This window comes from Eptesicus fuscus, chromosome 17 (assembly GCF_027574615.1).
Source record: "Eptesicus fuscus isolate TK198812 chromosome 17, DD_ASM_mEF_20220401, whole genome shotgun sequence".
NCBI lineage: Eukaryota > Metazoa > Chordata > Mammalia > Chiroptera > Vespertilionidae > Eptesicus > Eptesicus fuscus.
In genome coordinates, this window is record NC_072489.1 from 13,286,262 (window position 1) to 13,309,744 (window position 23,483).

General features: G+C 53.3%; 1 protein-coding gene and 1 long non-coding RNA gene across 24 annotated transcripts in view; one reads left to right on the forward strand and one right to left on the reverse strand.

Annotated features, from left to right (window-relative positions):
- KCNMA1 (potassium calcium-activated channel subfamily M alpha 1) overlaps positions 1-23,483 on the forward strand; it is a 689,823-nt gene that overhangs the window by 153,259 nt on the left and 513,081 nt on the right. The gene's annotated exons all lie outside the window — the stretch shown is intronic.
- LOC129152030 (uncharacterized) lies at positions 17,516-19,416 on the reverse strand. Of its 2 annotated transcripts, none has more exons than XR_008558751.1 (3): positions 19,272-19,416; positions 17,764-17,922; positions 17,516-17,681 (listed from the first exon to the last, which is right to left on the reverse strand). It is a non-coding gene; the product is annotated as an uncharacterized LOC129152030 (long non-coding RNA). The 2 variants fall into 2 exon arrangements; XR_008558752.1 differs by lacking the exon at positions 19,272-19,416 and adding an exon at positions 18,646-18,789.

The window sequence follows — 23,483 nt, forward strand, 5'->3', positions numbered from 1 at the left end:
GAGCATGTGTATGTGTTACTGTGCATGTATATGTGTGTATGTCTCTGTGTACATGTTTGTGTGTGCTTATGTGTCAGCGTGTGCATGTACTTGTATGTTTGTGTATCTGTGTGCTCATGTGTATATGTGTTATGTGTCAATGTCAGCATGTGTGTGTCTGTGTGAATATGCATGCTTGTGTGTACATGTATCTGTGTCTGTGTGTATACACATGTGTAGTGTGTATGCCTATGAGAGTATGTGTACGAGTGTGTGTGTGCACATTCCTGTGTGTATGTGTCTGACTTTGTGTGTCTGCGACCCTGCTTTGGGCTGTGACTCTTGGCCCCCCTCAGTGCTGGGCAGCCAAACAGCCCCAGGTCCAGGCTGCTCTGGGGTCTGCCCCCGATGCCCAGGACAGCGAAGGGACAGGGGCATGTGTCCTGTGGGTGGTCTCTATCCTGTGCATCCCCTCTGCACGGAGGGCACTGGGTATTACTCTCAGGTGAAGGAAGAGGAAGAAACAGCAAACAGGACCAACTCCTCTTCTTTCAGCATCTGCCCGTCCCACACTGGGTGCACCAGAAACTCAAAAGCACGCCCGACTTGCCTCGTGTGGGGACAAATCTCCAACATACTGTGCCCAGAGAGAAGGTGAGAGCCTCTGGGGAGGGGGCCTGGCCCAGCCCTGGATCCAGGCTGGAATGGCCCCTGGAAATGAAGAGCTCATGGTCGGCAGTGAAGCTTCTACTGCCGGGCACTCTGTGCCTCCTCCCCCCAATATCGTAGCCCCCTAAGACCAAACTGACTTGAGACTCATGACACCCAGTGTCTGGTGGTGACCCTTGCTGTGTGACCTTGAGGAAGTCACTTGGCCTCTCTGGACCCTGCTTCCTATCTATAAAATGAAGACACTGGGTCATCTTCTCATCTACTGGAACCATTACATTCTACAGCTGAGCAAGTCACTCCACGAATGGCAGTCTGGGACAAGTGTCCGGATAGAAGAGCAAGCACAGTGTTCTGGGGATGAGGCTGAAAAAAGAGGGAGGCTTTTTGCGCTTTGCCCCAAAAAATAGCTGAAGGGGGGTGGGTGGGCAGAGGAAACAATGCAGGAAGAATCTGAGAGGCAGGAGAGCACAGCATACTTTAATTACTTACTTAACAAACATTAATATGTCACTTATTATAGGGCAGGTATTGCTCTAAGCTAGGGGTTGGTATTATTCTAAGAAATGGCCTGCAGGGAAAACTGGCCCACCCCCTGACTTTATAAATAAAGTTTTATTGGAACATCCATGCCCATTCATTTACGTATTGCCTATGGCTACTTTGGGCTCCTGGGCACAGTTGAGAAATTGCTACAGAGACCACATGGCCCACAAAGCCTGAAATACTACCTGGCCCTTTACAGAACAAATTTGACCCTTTGTTCTAAGTCCTTTGCAAATATTGACTCATTTATTCCTAATAGCCCTATTTCGAAGGTATTATTATTGTTATTATTGTTATTATTATTCTTGTGTGTGCCTTACAGATGAGAAAACTCTAACTCGGAGATATCAGAAATGTACTTAAGGCCCCACAGGAGTAGGAAGGAGATGGGATGTGAGCCCAGGCGGTCAGGCTCCAGGAGGCCTGAGCTCCGGCCCCTATGCTGTGCGGAGAGCAGGCCCCTGGGAGGGAGGACCGGCAGAGAGGGAGATTGTGAGTGCTGGTCTTCAGAGTCTACCAGGCATTTGATCAGGCCTGTGATGTCTGAGAGCTGTACTTAGAAATTGCCATAATATGGTTATTCGGGGACCAGCCTGCCTAATGGAGGCACTTGGTCTCCAGACTGTATTGGTTAAGCTCTAGGTTATCATTGGAGGTGACACGTGCCACTCCCGGCACTGCCCGGAGGGCTGCTTCATGCCGGTTGCCTAACTGAGTTTCTCCGTCAGTGTTCTCCGTCAGTTGCCACGTGCTGTGGTCGGTGTCCTAGCCGTCTGCTGTAGATCGTACATGCTTGCCAGGCCTGGGTTGTGTCTTTCTGAGTATGTTGTCTAGGGCAGAGCGGCTTCTCCAGGCAGAGGATTTCAGGGCCCCAGTCCTATCGGGAAGGAGCTGTGAAAACACCTCTACCCATAGGGGCTTCGGCGGGAGTGGAGAGGTATGTGCAGGGGGCACTGCTGAATGTGGCAGACACCGTAAGCGCCCTGCCTGTGTCCCCAGCACTCTCCATTCCCATCCCACCCAGCTGCTCCCACCGCCTGCACCCTCCCCAGCCCTGGCTGCCTGGAGCCAGAGTGAGCCAGGACAGCCGGAAGTGCCAGACTCAACACCCTCCAAGCAGCCCCATCCCAGACCCCGATGGGAGTATAAACAGCCCAGGTTCTGGCCTCTCGGACGGCACAGCTCGGATTCATGTTCTACACCAGCACCGCCCACAGAACTTTCTGTGCGGGTGGAAACGGCCTACATCTGTGCTGGGCAACGTGGCAGCCACCAGCCACCTGTGGCCACTGAGCTCTTAAACTGTGGCTAGTAAGACTGAGGAGCTGAGTGTTCAGTTTTAGGTCGTTTCAGTGTGAGCAGTGGACATGGCTGGTGTCTGCCAGGCAGAGCAGGGCGCTTTGGCCCTCCTCCCGAGGTCCCCAGCAGGACTGGGCCTCGGTGGTCTGCAGTGGTGTCCTGACGGTTCACACACACCCCCTGACTGCTTCATCCCTGGAGTCACCCCTCAAACTACTCACTGGGGCCACAGGAAATTACCATTTTTTTTTAAAGCAAAAAAAATGGTTGAATATCAGTACTTTCATATGATTCACTTTGCACTGAAATTTCCACCTCGGGTCTGCAGCTGGGTGGGGCCCAAACTCATAGGATGTTGAGGTTTGTGTGTGAAAGTCGTGGGAGGTGGGGGGGAGGGGGTAAAGCCCTTCCCTGCCCTGGCTGGTTCTGATCCTGGCTTTGCCTCTGCGTGCGTGGCTGTGTGGCCTGGGGCCCGCCACCCGAACCTCCCTGTGCCTGTGCCTCAGTCTTCAGTGAGGATGGTCCAGGGGGCACTATGACCCCCCCGCCACCACTCCCGGCTCCGTGCCCCCCTACTCGCCTTGCCGAATGGTTCAGAGGACTAAGGGAGCATAGACAGGGCTTTCATAAAAAAAGCGAGCACAATGAGAAGATGCCATTCTAGGGTTCCGTGCCCCCCTGCACGCCCTCCCTGGGTGGAAGGATCCTGTTCGTGGCTGACGGAATCCAGATTGTGTGTCTGATGCTACAGGACAGGCGCTCCTGGCTGGGCAGGCTCCCGATGCGTGTCCCTGGAGCTGTCCTGCATTCTTGGGCCTTTTTGGCAGGGCACACTCCGCAGCCAGCTCGAGCTCCCGGCCGGGACGCTGGGAAAACTCACCCCGGCTGCCCTTGATCGGAGCGTGATTTAGCGGATGGCTGCTCAGGGCTGCACATCCAAGGAAAGGCAGTAAACAGCTTAACGAGGTGGTGATTTCGAGGCTTTCCATTTTTAGCTCTTTCTTGGAAGGGAACTGGACAGGCTGGGGGCATTGCCCTTGTAGGCAAATAGTTCTCCTAGTCTCCTCCAACTTCCTAGGGGTTTGTTCCTCACGTCAGACCTGCGTTTCTCAGAAGCTCAGAGCCTCCCAGAATGGCCACTCAGGAAACCAGAAAGCAGTAGGAGTTGACATGGGGAGAGAGGTATGAGGTGTGGGAGGAGATCAAAAGCAAGCAGGAAAGGGAGAAGCAGCCCTGAGAATAGCAACTGCAGGAAGCTGCTGGCATCCTTGGGGCTGGAGGCACAGGGGCCTGGTGTCGAGAGGCCGGGATCCAGCAGAACCCGGGGATACTGGGACTTGGGGGGCCTGCTGGGTGGGCAGGGCCACAGAAGGGACTCTGGGAGAGCCGGAGACCCAGAGGTGGTGGAGCTACAGTGGACACCACCCACTTGATGGGAGAAGTACCCCGGATGCTCCCCTCCTGCCGCCCAGGCTCTGCCTGTGTTCCCGTTGGCCAGACCCACCAGCAGGCGGAGGAAGGGAGCTGGGGCGCGTAGTCTGCAGAGGAGGGGTCAGGGGCAAATGGCCCACATGGGGCCCGAGCGAGCCCTTAGCTGAGACGTTCTCCTCCCGGGGCCTGTGGATGAGCTGCCGGGAGTCCACGCACCTCCAGGAAACGGAGGCACCCTTTTGTCGGTTTGCATGTGCATGCGTTTCACTAGAAGAAAGAGTCGCTATCTTTCTTCAGATTCTGAAGTTGCTCTGTACCCACTGAAAGGTTTGACATAGTAAATATTGTAGCCACCTTGTGTCACTCAGGGGAAACCCAAGGGCTCAGAGAAACACCCATAAGCGCCTGTCCTCTTGCTCTAGGGTCCTTTCTGCAAACCGGCCATGGTCCTTCCGTTGTCCGGGCTGAGCAAGCCTGTGGGAAAGTTCCCTCGACGCTCTGTGCCTCCCCAGAGCCAGCCGTGTGCCTCCTGCTCTCGGGCAGCCTTCCTGATCTCCGGCACACAGACTGCCCCCTCAGCGGATCCTGCACCCCGTGGCGGCCGTGCCACTAAGCTGGTCCTCGCTCAGCGCGAGGCAGGCAGAGCTGGCACTGGAAATAGGACTCTCTCTCCTTCACTCAGTCTCCCTGCTGTACTGAACAGTTACATGGCACCTCCCAGGGGCCAGGCATTTTGCTAACTGCTGTGGAGACAGTGGGGATCAGGATGGATGACACCCTGCTGTCATGGTGGTAGAGGTAGAGTCAGAAAATAAACAAGAGAACAAAACACAAACAAGATCATTTCTGATTGTGATGCATGCCGAGGAGATAACAGAACAGGGCGATGGGATAGACCAGTGAGGGTGGTGTATGCGAGCTGCTTTTGACGAGGAAGGGTTCTCCGGAGAGTTCATATTTAAGCTGCGACGTAAGGGCTGAGTTAGCTTTCCAAGATGCGGAGAGAAATCATCTTAGATGGGGATCTAAGCCCGTGCAAAGGTCCTGGGGTGGGAATGAGGACAAAAACTCCACAAAATGGGTCTACGTGGCCAAATGAGAGCTCGTGCCTCACAGTTTTTGACTCCGTGGCTGGGCTTGGAGCGCCTCGTGCAGACTTTCTTGCTTTAGTGGGTGAATGGGTGGCAGCTCTCCTTCCTAGCCATGCTCCATTCTCAACAGGATGTCTGCCAGGTGGCCAGAAGCTGGCTTTCTGCTTCCTGAAGCAGTGGCTGCACTATGTGTGTGTGTGTGTGTGTGTGTGTGTGTGTGTGTGTCTGAGATGCCAGCAGGACGGCAGATTGTTTCTGTCCTGTCCATCAGTTGCACAAAAGCCCTGAGATCAAAGAGCAAGGGCTTAATTTATTTTGTAGAGGAAATAGTGCATCCTTGGACTGAAAGCTCCGAAGACTAAAAGCTGAATGGACAGGGGGAGTTTGGATTAAATGAATGGGCTGGCCAGCTCTGACCCAGTTTCCACTCTGCACGGCAGTGATGGGGGAGGGGATTGCTTTCCGGCTCTCTGCACTGACCCAGGGGCCGGCGCTTCTCCAGCCTGTCCTTTCGTGGGGGTCGGGCCTTCTGTGCAAGTCAGGTTTGACGGACGTGTCCTTGAAGGTGGCTCATGAGGAAGGGGGAGGGTCACAGCATGCAGGGAGTGGCCTTGTGCCCTGCCGGAGTTTATGTTGGATCCTTCAGGCCTGCCTGATGCTACCCCATCACCCTAGCAGAGAGGGCAGGTGTAGATTAAGTGAAGGTCACCTTAATTTTTTGTGACCTCATCAAATGTGAATGAATTGGGAGGAAAAAGTTACTGCTTCTCTGGATTGCAAAGGAGCACTCAAAACAGGGGGTGCTGAGGAGGTCTGGAGCAGGCTGGGCAGGGAGGGCAGGGGGCATTCCGACATGGCTGTAACCAGTTCAGTGCTGGGACTCTAGTGAACAAGTCGTGTCCATGTGAAGTGTGGCTCTAGGAGTCCTGGGTTCACGTTCCCGGCTCCACATTTCGTTCCCTGCGTAACCTCGAACAGGTTACTTGTTCTCTTCTAGAGGCCTCAGCTTTCTCACCTCTAAAATGGGGGCAATGGCTCCTGTCTATCTTACATCTCAGGGTTGCTGTGAGGGTCAAAAGGATACAGGGTTGAAGCGTGTTGCCAGGCATATAGTAGGTGCCCAATCAATATTTCCTTACTTAAATGAGAGAATGCATGAATACCTGAGAGAGACCGATGCTGGTATGTTAGTCTGGAACTTTACAACTCAGAAGGGACAAGGATTAATGTGGAGTGAGAGGGGGTAAGTTAGGGTGGACGGCTGCAAGGTAGAGGAGATCCCCCTCCCAGGGGCGTGGCCAGCTCTCTCCCGTGCCCTCCTGGCAGGAAGCTCAGTCTCTGGACAAATTGCAGATGGTCCTGCGCACACATGGGGAACTGTGAAGCACGAGCCTGGGGTGCGTGGGCCGGTTCTGTACTTCTTGTCCCTCTAGATTGCTGCAGACAGCTGTTCATGGGAGGGCCTCGACAGAGAGTAGAGCCCACGAGCGGTGGAAGGCTCTACACACGGCATGTGACGTATGTGCCACTCGTTAATAGTCACATCATTAACCCCAAGTGAAGCAGGAGTGGGCGCAGGCATGAAAAGAAGCCGACAGGTTCAGATGCAGTGAGTAGGGACAAACTCTGATTTTAAGAGCCCCGATGAATGAGGACTGCAGCACCACCTAACCGAGGGCCGTTCGGGAAGGCTGACACACAGGACGAACGGAAACTGGTGAAAACAGAGGAAGATAGCCACAGACTCTGTAAGGTGATAGGCCAGAGTGAGAAGATGAACGAGCCGGGCTGGTAACGCCGCCGGGAAGGTGACACTGTTAGCAGACAGAGAAACAGGATAGAATAGCGTTTTCTCTCTGTCCTTTCCGCGTAGATTGACCCTCTTTAGAATTAAAAAGATAGCGCAGGTCTCTAGCAGGGACCTGGAGAATCACTTCACAAGGCATTGTGGGCCCAGGTGGGTTCTGTGGCAGGGTCTTGACGTGCACGGTGGATGTGACTGCAGAATTGCTTGGGGCATCTTTTGATTGTTCTCTTCATGATGGCCTGTGTTTTTCTACTCCTTTGCCTCGCATGCCTGATAATTTGCCAACGGATGTCAGACACAGTCCATCTTACCTTGTTGGGTGCTGGATATGTTAGTGCTCTGTACATATTCTCCTGTTGTTCCGGGACATGGTTACATTACATGGAAACTATGACCCTTTTGGGCGTCGCTTCTTAAGCTTGTGAGGTGGGACCAGAGCTGCCTTCATCCAGGACTAAGTTTTCCCCGTTCAGAGGCAAGAGCCTCCTGAGTACCTGTGTTAGTGTGCGAGGGCTGCCATACAGAATACCACAGGCCGGGAGCTTAAGCAGTGTGACTCGATTTCCCCCCAGTGCTGGAGGCTGGATTGGGAGATGGGGGTGCAGTCAGGGATGCTCCTTCTGGGGCTTGTCCGCTCCGCTTGCAGATGGCCGCTGCCTGGTTTGTGTCCTCACATGGTCATCCCTCCGCCTGTGCTGTCTGATCCTTATCTCCTCTCCCCGGGACACCGGTCATATTGGATTAAGGCCCACGCTAATGACCACATTTGGTTTAATTATCTCATTAAAGACCATCTCCAAATATAGTCACTTTCAGAAGCACTGGGGTTAGGCCCTCAACATAGGACTTTCAAGGAGACACAGCTCAACCCATAACTGTACTGGCCAGTGCCCATGAATTCTGAGGTTTTCTGCTCTGGGGGTGACCTGTTCCTGCTCCATGTGAGGCCGGGGTGCTCTCTGTGCTCCTCAGGGGGCTTCTCTCCCGCTCTGGCAGTTTCCTCCATGCTTGTGCTGACCAGTCCTTGGCTGGAGACGCTCGGGCCGCCCTGCTGGCCTCTGCAGTGCTGTCTGCGCGGCTCTCCCCTCGGGTGCCCTGCCCTGTGGATTCCAGCCGCCTGGGCTCCTCTGGCATCCAGCTCTGTCTCCCAGCTCGGCGAGACCCCTGCTGCTCAGGGGCCCCCCTTCTCTGTGCTGGGGTCTGGACACGCTCTAGGCTGGAGGCTGGGCAGTTGTGAGGCACCTCTGTTTCTCAGGGGTCCCTGCCCTGCCCTCCTGAGCACCAGTGGGTGCAAACCTGGGTTTTTAGTTGTTTCAGGAGGGGAGTCAATCCAGCTCCTGCTCTTCCTCTAGATAGTGGGGAACAGCCTAGTGTTCTGGAACTTCTCGTTCTTGCAAGCGTTTCTCAGTGGGCGTTAGAATCGCCATTCTAATGGGGCTGGGCTTATCCCTGGGGGAATATTTGATTGGCTTGTGAAGGCGGGTACTGTGAGCCCTTAGGGAATCGGGTGGTGGTCACAGGAGCCAACCTGGACCCCAGATTAGCAGGTCGAGCTGGCACCACCAGGTTTTAAGGAACTGATGCCAACTGTGGGGCTTCCTTTACCATGGCTCAGCCTAAGTCATGGCAGTAAGTTTTCACTACGTACCAGGATTTCCTTTGTCTGCACAGCAACCCTGCTAGGCAGGTGCCCTTATCCCAGGTTTCCCCATGAGCAAACTACAGCGAGATGAAGGAAATTCCCCAAATCTAAGTTTGAGCTAAGGTCTGCTGGCCCTTAAAGGAGACGGCACATTCTCCAGCACCTTGATGAGCATCTTGACCCGAGAGGGTCCCGGAGCTGGAACTTCAGCTCAAACCAGCAAAACAAAAACAGCGCGTACGCGAGACAACGATCCTTCTTGGTCCCTGCATTGAAAAAAGACGCCATCCAACCCTCAAAGCAGATGGAGGGTGAATATTTATTCCCGGAAAAGACCTCGTTTCTAGAAGGGAACTTAGAGATTATGCAGTCCCCAGTGTGCAGGTGAGGTTAGTGGCAGTCGAGGGCCAGTAGCTCTGTGGCAGTGCCATACATGTGGGCAGACAGGAAGTGGCCCTGGCAGGATTGTCCCTTCACTGTGTCTGCCAGTGAAGGTGCTTAACCTTGTGCATGTCTACAGTGTGTATAATGTCCCACCGGGCGGGTGGGTACAGCCTTGTCCATTACAAATAAATCATCCCCTCGCCTCCTCATCACCATCAAAATGTCTTTCTCGCTCCAATTACATTAACTCACTTCATTCTCCAATAACTTTTATAGAACTTAGCCCCCCCACCACAAACCCCTTTCCCCTCCCCCGCCTCACCCCCGCCCCAGACTGACTTCCTCTAGGGAAAAACCCTGGTTAGATGTCTACGTGCTTTGCTCTCCTGCGAACTCACCTCACTCACCCCTTCAGTGTGATCACCACCCTTGATCTACGGTCCCCGTGTGTCTGGGTGACCACATGAGGCATGACTAGTCTTACTTGGCTGTGTGGCTGACCCTACTGAATGGCAGCAGGGCAGGCGGGGAGAGGATCAGGCTGGTACCTTCCTCCTGGTGGCCAGGTAGGGGGCCAAAGGGAAGAAGGGAGAGTCTTGCCGTCTTTTACCGAAAGAGCCCTTTGCTGTCTGGCAAGGCCCGCTCTTGTCCAAGCAGTGAGCAGATACAGGACCGGTGCTTTCCTTTTCACTGCTGTTAGCAGAGTTTGGTGGGAGGGAGCCATCGAGTGGGGAATTAGCCAGAGCCAGGAGTGCTTCACAGAAAACAGTTGTTAGGTCTAGTTTCCTGTGGTGAAAAGACGCGTGAATTTCAAAAAAATCTAGTAAATATCCATAGATTTGTTTACTGCCGATTTGTGACTGAGCTGTGTGCCCGGGGAGATAAAAACAGGCACGTAGGTCTTTGGAAATATAGGTGACTGGACGAGGTGATGCCTGGCAGCTGAGGGGCAGTCCTCAGACCCGTGTGGCCCACACACTGCCGAGGCTGCCCTCACCTGGCAGGTGAGCACCTGGCCTCTGTTGAGGACACCTAGACTTCTAGCCAGTTTCCGTTCCACCTCTTCCGGAAGCCACCCTGTCCCCCAGGCTGAACGTGAGCGTTCCTCCTCCGAACCCCACTCCCTTCATCCTCCCCTCTGCCTCTAGGGCTCTGGTCACTTCCTGTCTAGGATTTGAGTGGGTGACACACCTCGCCTCCTCTCCTGGACTGCACCCTCCTCTGAGGGCCAGGTCCACGTCTGGGTCATCTCTGTGACCCCTCAGTGCTTTGCACAGCGCAGATGTGACCTCCCATGGGTGGACAGGTCACCTTCAGGGCGGAGAGGTTCCTTTTAAAAACCTGTTTCATGTCCTCCAGCCACTGTGTTGCTCAGGGTGGAAATCAGAGAAAGATTCTTCCCTGTTTAATTCTGGGGGCCTCTGTACCAGGTGCCCAGGGCTGGTGGGGAGTGGCCTCAGCTGGCATGTGAGGCTAAGCCGGTGTGAGTTGGGGGCCACTGTGCTAGCTGGCTTCTTGTAAGGGTCTCAGGTGGCCCTTTCTTCCGCTGGACTCAGGACAGTGTGACCCTTGGGGTGGGTCTGAGGCAAGACATGACGGCTGAAACCGGAAATTTCTAAGGTCCTCATTAGAAGTAGCACATCCTCTTACTAGGAGGATGTTTTAAAGTCTAAAACAGGCATTTTATGGTAAAATTCATGTCTCTGGTAGAAAAGTTGGGAAACACACACAAAAATATAAAGAGAAAGCAATCTTACCTATAATTCTGCAATTCAGAGGTCATGTTTTGGTGTCTTTTATTATTATAACAAAATGTTATTCTGAAAACATGATTGGATCATAATATATGTAAAGCTTTACATATGTTTATTTTTTAAAATAAAAGCAACACATGGAAAACATTCAAGTAATTCATAAAGATATAAAATAAAAAGTAAGAGTTGTTTGCCCACCCACCCACCTTCATCCTTGAAACTTCTCTGCACGGTTACCTACTCTTCTAAGAGCCTTTGTCACCCTCCATGTCGGAGGGGGTGCATATTTTAGGTTTTTATCTGCATTGGTAGTTAGACTTACTTGTTACTTCTTAAACCTAAAAATATGTAATAAGCATTCCTTTCTGTTGCTACTGCTATTTCAAGAATATTTTTAATGGCACCCGCCAGTCCATCACAAGGAAGTCCATCCAGTCTTCTCTGTTGTTGGACGTTTAGTTTCTTTCTGCTTATTAAAAGTAACAGTTCATAATAAAAACATTTTTTTTTTTGCATATAAATGTGTCTGTCTTTGCTCAGTTTTTCAGGATAGATTCCCGGAAATGGCATTATTGTAGCAAAGGACAGAAACGTGTATGGCTGTTGGTAGACACTGTCAAATTATGATACTTCTTTCTTTCTATAGAAGTAGGACCATTTCTCTTGCCCATAAGTTCTTTCTGATGTTTTGAAGATTTAAAAAGTAAGACAAGAAGACTTGCTGTTTATAACAAATTTAAATAAAACAGAAGCACATGGAATGAAAAGTAAAAAGTGCCCCTCCTCAACCTGCCTCCTCTGTTCAGAAATAAGCCCCGTTAGAGCCAAACCATTTGGCTGTTGCTGCCGAATAGCTCGGTGATGTAGATCAGTTATGCGGTCCCCGGGCCTTGGTTGCTTTACCTGTAAAATGGGTGCGCCAATCAACGCCCTGTTGGATCGTGAGAGGATGAAATGGGTGTGCGCAGAGCACCTGGCCAATGGGGGGTGCTATTACAATGCTCATCTTTGTTGTTCAGGCTGAAATCCGGCTAGAAAGCAGTCCCCTCATTCTGATGAATGCCGGCCCTTCTCTGCAAGGTTGCTTTCCACCTGAGCTGAGAGATGCACAATACTATGCACTCCCCAAGCAGGAAGCAGTGTTTCCAGCAGCTTGGGGAGCAGAGGATGTTCCCCCGCCCGCCCTCGGCTTACGTTCTGGTGTGGTTGTCCAGGCCCTCTGAGTAGCAGGATACCATCGTCCCTTTATTAGGATGGACACACCCTGGATTACTGTTCCTGAGAACGTTAACATTAAGGAGAGAAAAACCAGGCCAGAAAAGCCCCAGCTTGGATGGGCATTCACTGAGTGTCCCCTTGGCATGTCAGCCTGCTCAAAATGATAGGCATGGCACCGTAAATCCTGCTATTTATATCGCACTAAACTCGGCAAATATCTTCAGTGACGCCAAAAGGGCTGTTTTAACAGCGTCTCTAATTGTAACCTTTTTAACATGATTGCGCCGCCAGGCCATCCTGACTCAAGTGCCCGGTGAGCGAGGCTGCACTTGTTGGTGGCGTTGCCTATGAGATGGCGCCACCTTCCAGGAAAAAGGGCGGGGCCATCGCTTAGAACGCCGAGGACCCAGCGACCACTGTTCTGGGTCCCAGGATCCAAACATCCCAGGTGAATCATCTCCACCTGGTCCTCGGGCTACTCGTCCGAAATGAAGGAGACGTGTGCTGGGTGGTTGCCAGGGAGCCAGGGGAAGGCGTGCCCTTCATGGCGGTCCATTCCAGGGCCCCGTTGTCTTGGGGTCTACCCGGTGGGCAGCTGCTCTGAGTGCCTGGGAGGGAGGCAGCTCTGCCTGAGCTCGAACCACAAGTAGAAACATTAAATTATTCCAAACGATTCTCAAATATTTATCGAGCATCTTCTGCGGGAGAAACCCGGATTATAATAATAATGGCCAACCATTGACCATTGAGAGGAATGGACACTGGTGCAGACTGGGTTCCCTAGAAACAGACACAGGATGTTTAATGGGGATCAGTGCCTGTGAGAGGGCAGGAGGGGGCCAGAGAGACAAGTGGAGGTGATGCAGGCCCCACCAGGCCTCGGCCAGCCTGGCAGGGAGCTCCAAGGGCACACGCCAAGGTTTTGGGTTTGATCCTGTCAGTGCCCAACAGTGTCCACCCTTTCTGGCCAGAAGGGCTGCTTGCCGCAGGTAGTCCCCAGGACTGTCCCTGTGGCCCTGGGTAAAGCCCTTTCCTGTCGCCAAGGCTGACCTGATGGAGCCCCAGGTGGAGGCCGTCCGCAGGGGGTCAGGCCAGGGCACTGCCACGGGCAGGAGCAGCTTGACGAAGGGGCTGGAGGAGACCTCAGGCTTGGGTGTCCCGGAGCCGCAGGCAGAGCTGGGCGAGCAGCGCGTCCAGGTGAGCAGAGCAGCAGGAGCCCAGGTGTGGAGGTGGGACCGAGCACGGCACAGCCAAGGCCGGTTGGAAACCTTCGCAGCTTGGATGTGCAGGCAGAGGCCCTGTCACCACAAGAAAGCCCACGGGGCCTGCGTATGACTTCCCGGTGGTTTGCTTTCTTAGCGATCACCTTAGTGAAAGCCAAGCCAGTCTTGGCTTGTGTCTCCCCAAGTGACCTGGGGTGACCTTGCTCGGTGTCCTCCAGCCAGTTTGCCTGGCGCCTGGGGAGATGACCTGCTTCTTCCTGCAGAGCCTGGGACTGGGGGCTGGGGGGACTCCTGGGGCCTCGAGAACCTCCTTGAGCCTGGTCGCCCGTTTCATTCACAGACTCCTCTGAGGTGGTGGCAGAGATCCGGCTAGGGCGCCCACCTCCCAGTGTGGAGGGGCTGTCCTCATTGGCATCCGGGAGAAGCTGGCAGCCAGCATCCATATGGCCTGGGCCCTCAGCTGAAGACAGGCCGGTCTTGGGCCTGACAGCCTGCAGTTTTGACTCCTCAGACAGCCCTGGGCGGGGGGAGGGATTTCCGTAGGCAGTTGCCGTGTTCACGTCACTGGTCTCCTTAGCAGGTGTTTGAGAAGAACAGGGAAACCACATCATCTGGCAGGTGCTTCCCGCTCAGCATCTTCCTCTCACAGGCGCCCGCTCCTCTCTGCCTCCTGCCATCCGTCCTCTGGCTCTACTGCTCATGCTGTTGCTTGGCTTCTGGGGCCATGCCTTGGGTCCCTGTCCCATGAAGTCCGAGTTCCCCTCGCGTGTCCTCAGAAGCTCTGGCTTGGGTGTCATCACGGTATTTTGGGATTTGACGAACGAGCAGAGACAGAGCGGCCCCATGGCCTGTTTGTGGCTCACCACCCCTTGGCCTTGACGGATGACTGTGGTGACATCTGTGGACAGGGAGCAGGCCCCGGGTGCCATGCCGTGTGATTAAGTTTCCCGAGTTATTCCATATCAGATCGCTGGCTGCTAATTGTGCAGCTTCTACCTGGTGCGGGGTTTGGGTTTCAGGTCCCTTCCTCTCTCCCCGCCTCCCTCCCTCACATTCCGTGCTGAATTCTCTTAGGAAATAATTGCTTAGTTAAAGGAACACCTATAGGCCCTGACTGGGGAGCTCAGTTGGTTAGAGTGTTGTTGGAATACACCAAGGTTTCAGGTTTGATCCCCCTTCAGGCTATACACAAGAATCAACCAATGAATTCATAAATAAGTGGAATAACAAATCGATGTTTCTCTCCTCCCCTCCCCTCCCCTCCCCTCCACTTCCTCTATCTCTCTAAAAATCAATACTAGTATAGTAATAGAACTGTCCAAAGGTAATGTTAAGTACACATTTTTATTAAAGGATCTTGTTGAAATTGGTCATTCATTGCTATTTTTCTGATGTACAAATCTACCATAGGAACCTGTGTATGTTTTTATTTTCCTGTGTGTGCTTGCATTGTGTGTGTGTGTTGGGGGGGAGGGTTTGGGGGAGGAGGGCACAGCTATTTTCCTTTAAACTCCCTGCAGTGCTCAGCTCACCGGGCCTGCATCAGCTCAGCACACAGGGTGCTCTTGGAGCTTGCCTTCATAGAAAGCTGAGATAGCCTTTTTTTTTCTTTTCTTTCTTCCCTGTATGGCTTCCCTGGGCGTTCCTGAAACGGACAGAAACAGATGTTTTCCATCTCCCAGCACTGCTGGGGGTCTTCGCTATTGGGATCCCAGCACTCTGGTTCTGTCGGGGACAAGCCTTGGACATCTTATAGTTCCTTGTGCAGCTGTCCTTGGGTTGCTATGGAAACCAAATCTCCCGGTGTGGCACGGGGCCTGTTTATAGTGCCTCATGTCCTGCTCCTCACCTGGGAAAAAGCGGCGCTGGTGACACTCTTGCTGATGACCTGTGTTGGGAATCCCCTGTGCTGTCCAGCGAGGCTTTTCAAGGCCCTGACCCTGGTAGCGCCTGCTCAGAGGGAGCCTTCACCTTTGGACAGGCTGCCCAGCTGTCCCTCCAGGCTCAGCAGATACCACTGGGCAGGGAGTCCTCGGGCCTCTAGGACTGCCTGGGGAGCCCCAGGATCACCTCTGGAGAGGCTGGAACACGGGGCTGACAGCCACTCTGGGACAGCCTCCCCCTCTGAGCATGGAGACAACCGAGGCGTTTGCATGGCGTTTTATATCTCACAAACCAGCAGACAGGACAGTGAATATAATTGCCATGTGGCAAAGTAAAGTGGCTCCAAGTCAGCTCACAGGTGCCATGTCATTATTAATTCCAATCAAAGACCTCCGTTGCTGTTTAAGGATCTAGCTGCTTGGCCGCCTACACCACCCTTCATCTGGCTACCAGCAGCTTTCGAAGAAAAGAGAGGAGAGGTCTCCTCCTCTTCGCTGCTGCCCATCCTTGGAGAACTTACTTTGGGGGAAACAGTGATGATTCTCAGGACTCCAGTCTCCCCAGAGCAGGAGTCTGGATAGATCACACAATACTCCTGCATCCTGGCAAATCTCAGCCCTGTTAAGCAAGCTCCTACTATGTGCTTGTCATTTTTCTAAATTACATCCTCGTATTCTCAGAACAGCCCCTTGCGGAAGGCAGTTTTTCATTCCGTTTCTCAGATGAGGAGATGGAGACTCAGAGAGGTTCAATGGGTCAGCAGCATTCACGGGGCCAGGAAGTGGCCAGCTCAGATGTGACTCTGGCCTCTGATTGCAAAGCCTGATTCTTTTCTGTTCCACCTGGGAGCCGGTGCCGGGCCAGACAGACCTGGTTCCTCGTGTGCTCAGGCCTCTGCACTTCACACGGCTGTCAGTCTCTCTGATGGCAGACATCTCTCCCAGGTCCCTGGCCCCATGAAGACCAGCTTGAATGAACTCCCCTAAGAATTGTCCGAGCCACAACTACAACCCAGACATGGCTCTAAACATGCCCACAGGGGGCTCGGAGATGGCTCTGAGGTGGGCAGGTGTCTGTGGCGGACTCCATGAAGGCAAGGGCTTCCAGACGAAGAGAAACTGCGCCTCTGCAGGCAAGAGTGGCCGGAGCCTGCTGCGACCACAGAAGACATTCCTTTTCGGAAAACGTGTGTGGAGGCAGGGACCTCAGCCGGAGACGAGTGCCCGTAAGGGCTTTTTCTCTCACCTGGTGCCCATCTCTGCGTGTGTACCCAACCCCTCCTGGATCCCAGCGATCCCGGCTGGTCCCTGGTATCCTGTCGCTGGGTAAACACATTAGCTGAAAAGCAAACATGAGCTGGGAAGGAGAGCTCTCCTGCCCACCGGCCACCTGTGGCGAGGGTGGCCCCTGAGCCAGGACAGGAGGAGGAAGGCCTAGGCAGGGTAAACAGCAGGTGTCAGACACTTAGGGAAGTGTGTTCAGATTCCCACTTGACACGATCGGGAGTCTCAAGGACATGCCCAATGTGCCACCTGGCTTCTGCTGGGGCGGGAAGGGGAAGGGGTGGGGAGAACCAGCCCGTCCTAGAACAGTGCTGAGCCCTGTGTATTCCGGGGTGGGGGCGGATGTAGCTGAGAGCTGCCAGTGACACGCCTTAGGGGCGGTGCCACGTGCCAGGCTCCAGGAGAAACCCTTATGTGCTCTCTCTCTCTCTCTCTCTCTCTCTCTCTCTCTTTCTCTCTCTCTCTCTCTCTCTCTCTCTCTCTCTCTCTCTCTCTCTCTCTCTCCTGTCCTCATAATATCCCAGAGGTCAGTACCATTATTGTGCCCATCACACAGTTGAAGGGACTGAGGCACTGAACCATTCAGCCATGTGCCCAGTAAAGCAGCAGAACCAGAAGGCAAAGCCAGGTTTATGTCACCGCAAACCTGGTTCCCCCTGGGGTTGTGGGGTCTGCGAGGAGAACCTGGGAGCTGGGGCAAGGGAGGGCTAAGGTGCACATGCCAAAAGCCCGTCTCGGAGGGCGAGGAGACCAGAGGGGCAGGAGTGACGGCTGGGGATGGAGGTGTGGGGTGGCACAGGTCCAGGAGGAGAGGGGAAGGGGGTCCCCGGGTCAAGCTTCTCCTTGTGGCACCAGGAATCTAGGACAGCTGTTCCTGCCCTTGAATGTTACTGAGCTCGCCTCCTGGTTCTGGGTCAACTTAGGGCAGTTGATAACCTGGGAGTGAGATGGGGCCAGAGCAATGGCTGAACATGGCACATGGGTGGGAAGGTGGGAAAGGTCTGGGGTGACCAGAGCTAGATCTTGACCTCAAAGCAAATGGACCTTTCCAGTCTCCTGGGTGACCTCTTTCCTGACACCCCCCCCCCCCCCCCTCCCCGGCCCCCTTTCCCCTCTGCCCACTCCGCGGGGAGAGGAGAGGCCCCAGGTGATCCCCACTCTTCTGACGCTGCCTCAGGCTCTGGTTCACCCTGAGGGAATGGCCTGGCTGGGCTGAGGGGAACCCCATGCTCCTCATTCTGCCAACTGGGGACCCTGCCTTTGTTTGCAAGACAGAGGAATCTCAGCCTATTGTCCAGCCTTTCTATTTATAGTCACCAAATAATTAAGTGGATGAACCTGTCCAGGATCCCAAGGGGCCACTGGCTGCTGGGCCATATGGTGAGTCTGCAGGGTCGCCTCATGGCTAATAGGAGAAGGATGTTTGGAGCCTCTTGTGGATGTTCACGCTTCATTTCTTCCCAGTGTGTTTCTGGTCAGAAGGATAAAAATAGCATTAAAGTCCTGCTCACTGGATATGACCCTGGGGGACTCTTGGGGTCCTATTCGCTTACCTCCCCGATGGCACAGAATGCCAAGTTCTAAAGAGTCCTGGGAAGAAGACGCCCAACGGAAGATTTCAGGTGTCTCCTCCCTAGTTGGTTTCTGAGGCGTATCATGACCTCAATCTCTTACTTTTCTTTGTCAAAACCCCAAAGCTCTTTGCCGAACACCTGTAATAATGCATCATGTTTCCTCCTTGGCACCCCCTCGTGAGTCCAGTTAATCACCTGCAGAGCTGGCCATGATACTTCTCCCCCCACACTCCAGCTCCTCCGTGGCTCCCTATTCCCTACAGGGTAAGGCTCAGACTCCTTGGCCTGGCTTAGTCCACGTTACCCCGAGGCCCAGCCTCAGCCTACCCTTTCAGCTATGTGTCCTGCTCTTCTAAGCACCTTTAGTCATTTGGGGTCCCCTACCTCTTCAGATATGGGGCTCCCTCTATGAATTTTACTTCTTGTTAGAATGCTCTCTCACTTCTTCGCCTGTTCAGATCCTGCTCACCCTGCAAAAGCCAGTTCCTATTCAGTCTCCTGGGCTTCCTGCAATCTCAGGATGACCTCACCGTTTTGTTCCAGGACCTTTAGAGCCATTCTGTCTGGTTGGCTGCATTTGGCAGTTAATCATGCTCTGCCAGGCCATATCTTTCCACTGTTATCTCAAAGGGTTATTTAAATATTTCATCAACATTTAAATCTTCATATTTGTCCTGCCACCTCGGTTGGGCTGAGTCTTATTGGCGGGCAGAGAGGGCCTTAGGCCTCTGTAGCAGGCGGCGTTGTATGGCAATGGCCTGGGCAGACTCCAGAGCCTGCTGCTGAGGGGCATCTTGCTCTGCCTTTTACTAACCATGTGACCGTAGGAAACGGAACTTCTCTGTGCCTCAGTTTCCTTACCTATAAAATGTGGATAAAAATTGCACAGGCCTCACGGAGTTACTGGAAGGACTCAGTGAATGAACCTGTGCAAAGGGCAGGCTTAGAACAGGGCTGCGTGGCGTCTGCTGCGAGCCTCAGTGGGCCTGCTTCCCCTTTGCCCGGCCGTGGACACAGCACACAGGTCGCGTGTTCTTTGGTTTTGGTGCAGCGTCATTGGTACAGATGAGAAAGCTCTGACCCAGAGAGGGTAGGGGCGTTTCCTAGAGTCACACAGCAGGAAGTACTGGAGCCTAGGGTGGCAGGACTGAGACCCCAGTGCTGAGCAGCCTGGCCCCAAGGCCTTGCTTTTCACACGCAGTCCACCGAGGGTCTTTACTTTGCAAGGGGCACCGAGCGAAAGCTGGGTTCTTCATGGTTGAACACCTTTGCCCCGGAGCCGATGGACTGGGGTTGGCCAGGATGCCACCACTCTGCAGGGCCCCAGGGGGGCCATCTGCATAGTTGTCTATGGAAATGACATTCCCTTGAGGTGTGCCACGAGGCCCCGGATGAGAAAGTCCCCCGACAGTCCTCCCTCCTCATTCCTGGGCCTGGTGATGGAAAGCACACCAGCATCAGAGTCGAGTGGTGCGTTCAAATCCCACCTGACAGGTCGGTCCTGGCGCCCAGTGCAGATCTCCCCTCTGTACCCCTTTCTCTTTCTGGGGGTATCTAGGCCCTGCCATCAGAGGGCCCATTCAAGCTCTATGAAATCCTTCAGGCCTGGTCCAATGGGCCTTGGCTCTGCCTCCCAGGAGGATGCTAGGCACTGCATGTAATACTGTTTTATAAAACCATCACAGACCACGCTCCCCTTGGCAGTCCCTCTGAATTTCCTATCCATGAATGTTTTACACCTTTCCACTCTAGAATTTTAAAGTCGTAAAGATGATGTAATAATAACTCTAAAAGTCATTTAAAAACTAGTCACAATCCCACCAGCATGTCTTTTATTTTTAAAAATGCTTTAAATTACTGAAAAACCTATTTTTATTTTTATCTTGTGCTACTGACAGTATATTTTAACTGAGCTTCCTGCGTTCTACCCTATCCTCCTCCCTCCCCTCCCTGTCTTTTCCTTTCTCTTTCCCCCCATCCTGCCCCACCTGATAACCGCTGGGTAATCAATGCTTCCATCCTACGTCCAGAGTTTGCCTCCTGAAGGAGGATAAGTCACGCTCCCACTCAGAGCAGCCCAGGCTCATCCTTGGTAACAAGCGCTCTGCTCTGCCCTCTGGTCAGCCAGACAAGTTCCAGATCCTGGGGGCAGTGGGAGGTGGGGTGGTGGGGGCGGGGCATCATGGAAAGCTAGGAACACTTCCCTAGTCCTTGCCTTTCAGTCTACTCAAATGGGACATTTTGGCTGAAGGATCGTGTGTGTGTGTGTGTGTGTGTGTGTGTGTGTGTGTGTGTGAAGAATTAGGACTGGAATGGTAGGGTTTTAGACACGAGGAATCTCTTCTCTTTCTAGCCTAGCATAGTCAGATAATTTGTATTTGACGCCTCTGATCCATATACGTTTTTAGTAAGTTTTAAGCTCCATTGAGTCATCTTTACTGTGTATGGCATTCCTAGCATTTATTTATGTTCATTTCAAACAGTCACTGAATTGTGTGACTGAATACGCCCTACAGTCACTCAATTCAGTGACTGTAGGGCGTATTCCGTACACTGTGACAATAATGCAAATGGCACTTCCCTGGGAAGGCCGTGCTGTGTGCTGCTGGAAACAGCCCGTGCTTTTGGTGCCACAGTAGCTGTGTGACCTTGGGTAAGTTACTGTACTTCTCTGTGCTGTTTCCTTTTCTGCAAAGGACAGATGATCACTCCTCACCTTCTGGGAGGGTTAATTAACAGATACTGTATGGAAAGCCCTTTACTGGAAGCTTGGCAGACAGACAGAGCAGGGATTCAGTTCTGTCCCCCTCCTCTCCCTACACGTTTTCTTTGGAGCTAGAGAACCTGCCAAAGAGTTAATAACCTGTTAACAAACACTTCTGTGTTCCTGGGAAGCTGGACTACAAAGGATGGCTTTTGGACAGTGGAGAATTTTCTTGTACTGTAAATAGTCAACTCCGATTTACGTAAGTCTTCGCTTTGGTACGCCTCTAGTTTTACCTGGTAAGTTTCCTTTTGCCAAGTTCTGCCTGGGATTCTGGGAACTCTATCCCAGTTGGGTCTTGATTGAGAAGCAGGCCCAGGTACTGGCCCGTGAAGGCCCGCGTGGCTGTGGCCTTCACGATTTCCTTAGGAATGGGCGTTGGAGTGGCCAGTTGCGCACGCCGCCTCCAGCAGCTTCTTAAGGACGCCCGGCCCTAGTTCGGTCTTCCCTTCCCGGTTCAGACACTCTCTGCACCTGCCAACACTGATTCACAGCCTCCATGTCTTGGGGGGTAATTTGGTGAATTCTACTCGTGGTCTAAGATTGGGAATGCAAGCGTTTTAAAAGCCCTCCCCTGCCTCAGGATGTGGGTTCCATGGTATCACTGAAGACTGAGAAGTCTTCCCTCTGTCACTGCCAGCTGGTGAACTGGGCACCCTCTCGCCCTCTCTTTGTGTCCTCATTGTATCCTAATGATTGCAGGGTGTTCAGGAGGCGAGGCGGGCAGGAACTTTGGAAGCCCAGTTCAGCCAGCGGCCCAGTGTTAACAGAAATTGGAGAGTTGGTTAGGCTTCAGGGTTCCCCACGCGCAGGGAGCACAGCATGGGGAGTGGGCGTGCCGGCTACAAGGGCAGGACCTGACTCAGCGGGAGGAAGAGGCCCTTGCACTTTCCCTGCAGCCTGCTGATCAAGGAGAAAGTCTCAGGCTGAGCCTGAATACGTCTCAGTGCTCGCCTGTCCCTGCAGCCGCCGAGGTCGGGAGCCTCTGCCAGCGTCTCACTGGAGTTTCGTGATCTGGTTTTGCTTTGCATTGTGCTTATCTTAAGGTTTCCTTCTCTTTTCCCCCCACAAGTAATCCTTGTGTTTTACATGTGGTAGTCTTACAAAGTTTCATTAAAACACATTCACCGATTCAACAATATACGTTCACTTAGGGAAACAGCGTCAGTATAGTTGATAGCTCAGGCGACACATGGCTCGGGGCGGTGGTGACCAGCACGGTTAGGACTGAGCCCTTCTGGGTTAGTCTAAAAGCCACTGATTTGGACTCCATCTCTGATCTCACCATTGACAACACATCGGGCAGCCAGAAAGTTCCTGGAAGGCAGGGCAGCATCTTTTTCGTCTTGCACAAGGACCTCGGCGTGTTATTCATCGATTAAACACACGTCAGCGGGCCTCGGGTTTTCCAGCATCTTTGCTGGGCCTGGGGGTTCGGGAGTGAGAGCCACCACGCCCGGGCTCTGGGGGCTCTGAGGACACTGTGGCATGTCTTCATGCAGAAGAATTGGCACTGGGTTCCCGTGCCCCTGCCACACTGCACACAGGCAGGCGGCCTCACACTGGGTGGACCGTGGAGCTGGCATCCCTCCTGGGCTTTGAGAAGTGGAGGGAAGGGGCTTCGTGGTAATGGCTGCTCCTCCAGACCATGGTTGCCTCCAGCTCTATTCCACACGATCCAGACCAGGATCCTTGCCCAGGACCCAGCATTCTTCCCCAGCCTGGCAGGAAGCCTACTCTTCTGGTGCCTCTGACATCCCAGCAGTCGGTTCTGCCATGGGGAGCGTGGCCCCGAAGGAGAGCCTGACCCACAGATGTCGGAGAATGTGCCTAAGACCCCACCCGGGGTTCCCACGCTCTGAGGCCAGCCTCGAGTGTTACTGCAAAGAGGCAGGCAGCTAGGGCTTGTGCTGGGGAGTGAGATTACATAAAATATTTTGCTGAGCTTCCCAGGGGGAGGCTTTCTGTGGCCGGATGTGGCTCTGATTGCGTCACTGTTACCTGTGTAGCCTGGGGCCGGCTTGGGACAATAGGACATTGTGCTGCACTCAGGCTTGATGCCGCTGTGGGGACTGATGATGTCAAAATGACCTGTCAAAAACGGACATCACTTGTTTTGAAAAATTAAAGCAGACATCATGATGGTTGCCTGATTCCAGAGCCCCTGACCTTCCTCAGTTTGAAGTATGAAGTCAGTACTTCTTCTTATTATGAACAGACCCCCCTAGCCTGTCCTCCCCGCTCCTACTCTATCCCTGACCTTGACCCCTCCTTGACCCTCACTCGGTCCCTTACCTCACCCCTCTTCCTCATCCACCCCTGGGGCCCCTCTGGCGATCTCTCCTGCCCAGGTATAGGAGCAAAGTCTGTTTTGGGTCTTTATGATAATTAAAAACAATGTTGAAAGTTCAACACTTTCATTTTTTTAAGTTGTACCATAAGGTCCCCCCTTTACACTGACAGTGGAGGCGAAAAGCTGGGTCCTTTTGGGTTCTCTGCCTTCTGGGCCTGACTCAGCCACCACCTTCCCGTGTGATGCTACGTGGGCCTGTCACTTTTCCAGGACTCTGTGTTCTCATTGGCCATCGAGGGGTTGGGGTCAGATGAATGAGTCTCTTTATTTCTGGGTGTCAGTCTGGTCCTTGATGTGAGGGTGACACCAACGCTCATCTCCAAGGCCTCTTCCCATTGGACGTTCCCTGGGTCTGACACTCGATGGCTGTCCTTAGCTTCCGCAGTTGCGAAACGAGGAAGTAAAATCAGGACAACCGCTGTTTAGATAGGTTTTATGAAGAAGGCGCCATAATGGAATCCGATCAACAAGCGCGCAGGGCGTCCCTCTGTCGTGCTTGGCACCATATGCCCAGCACCTAGAATAGTGCCAATAAAAATGGGCTGATGGAGTGAAGGAACACTGGGTGATTGTGTGAGATTT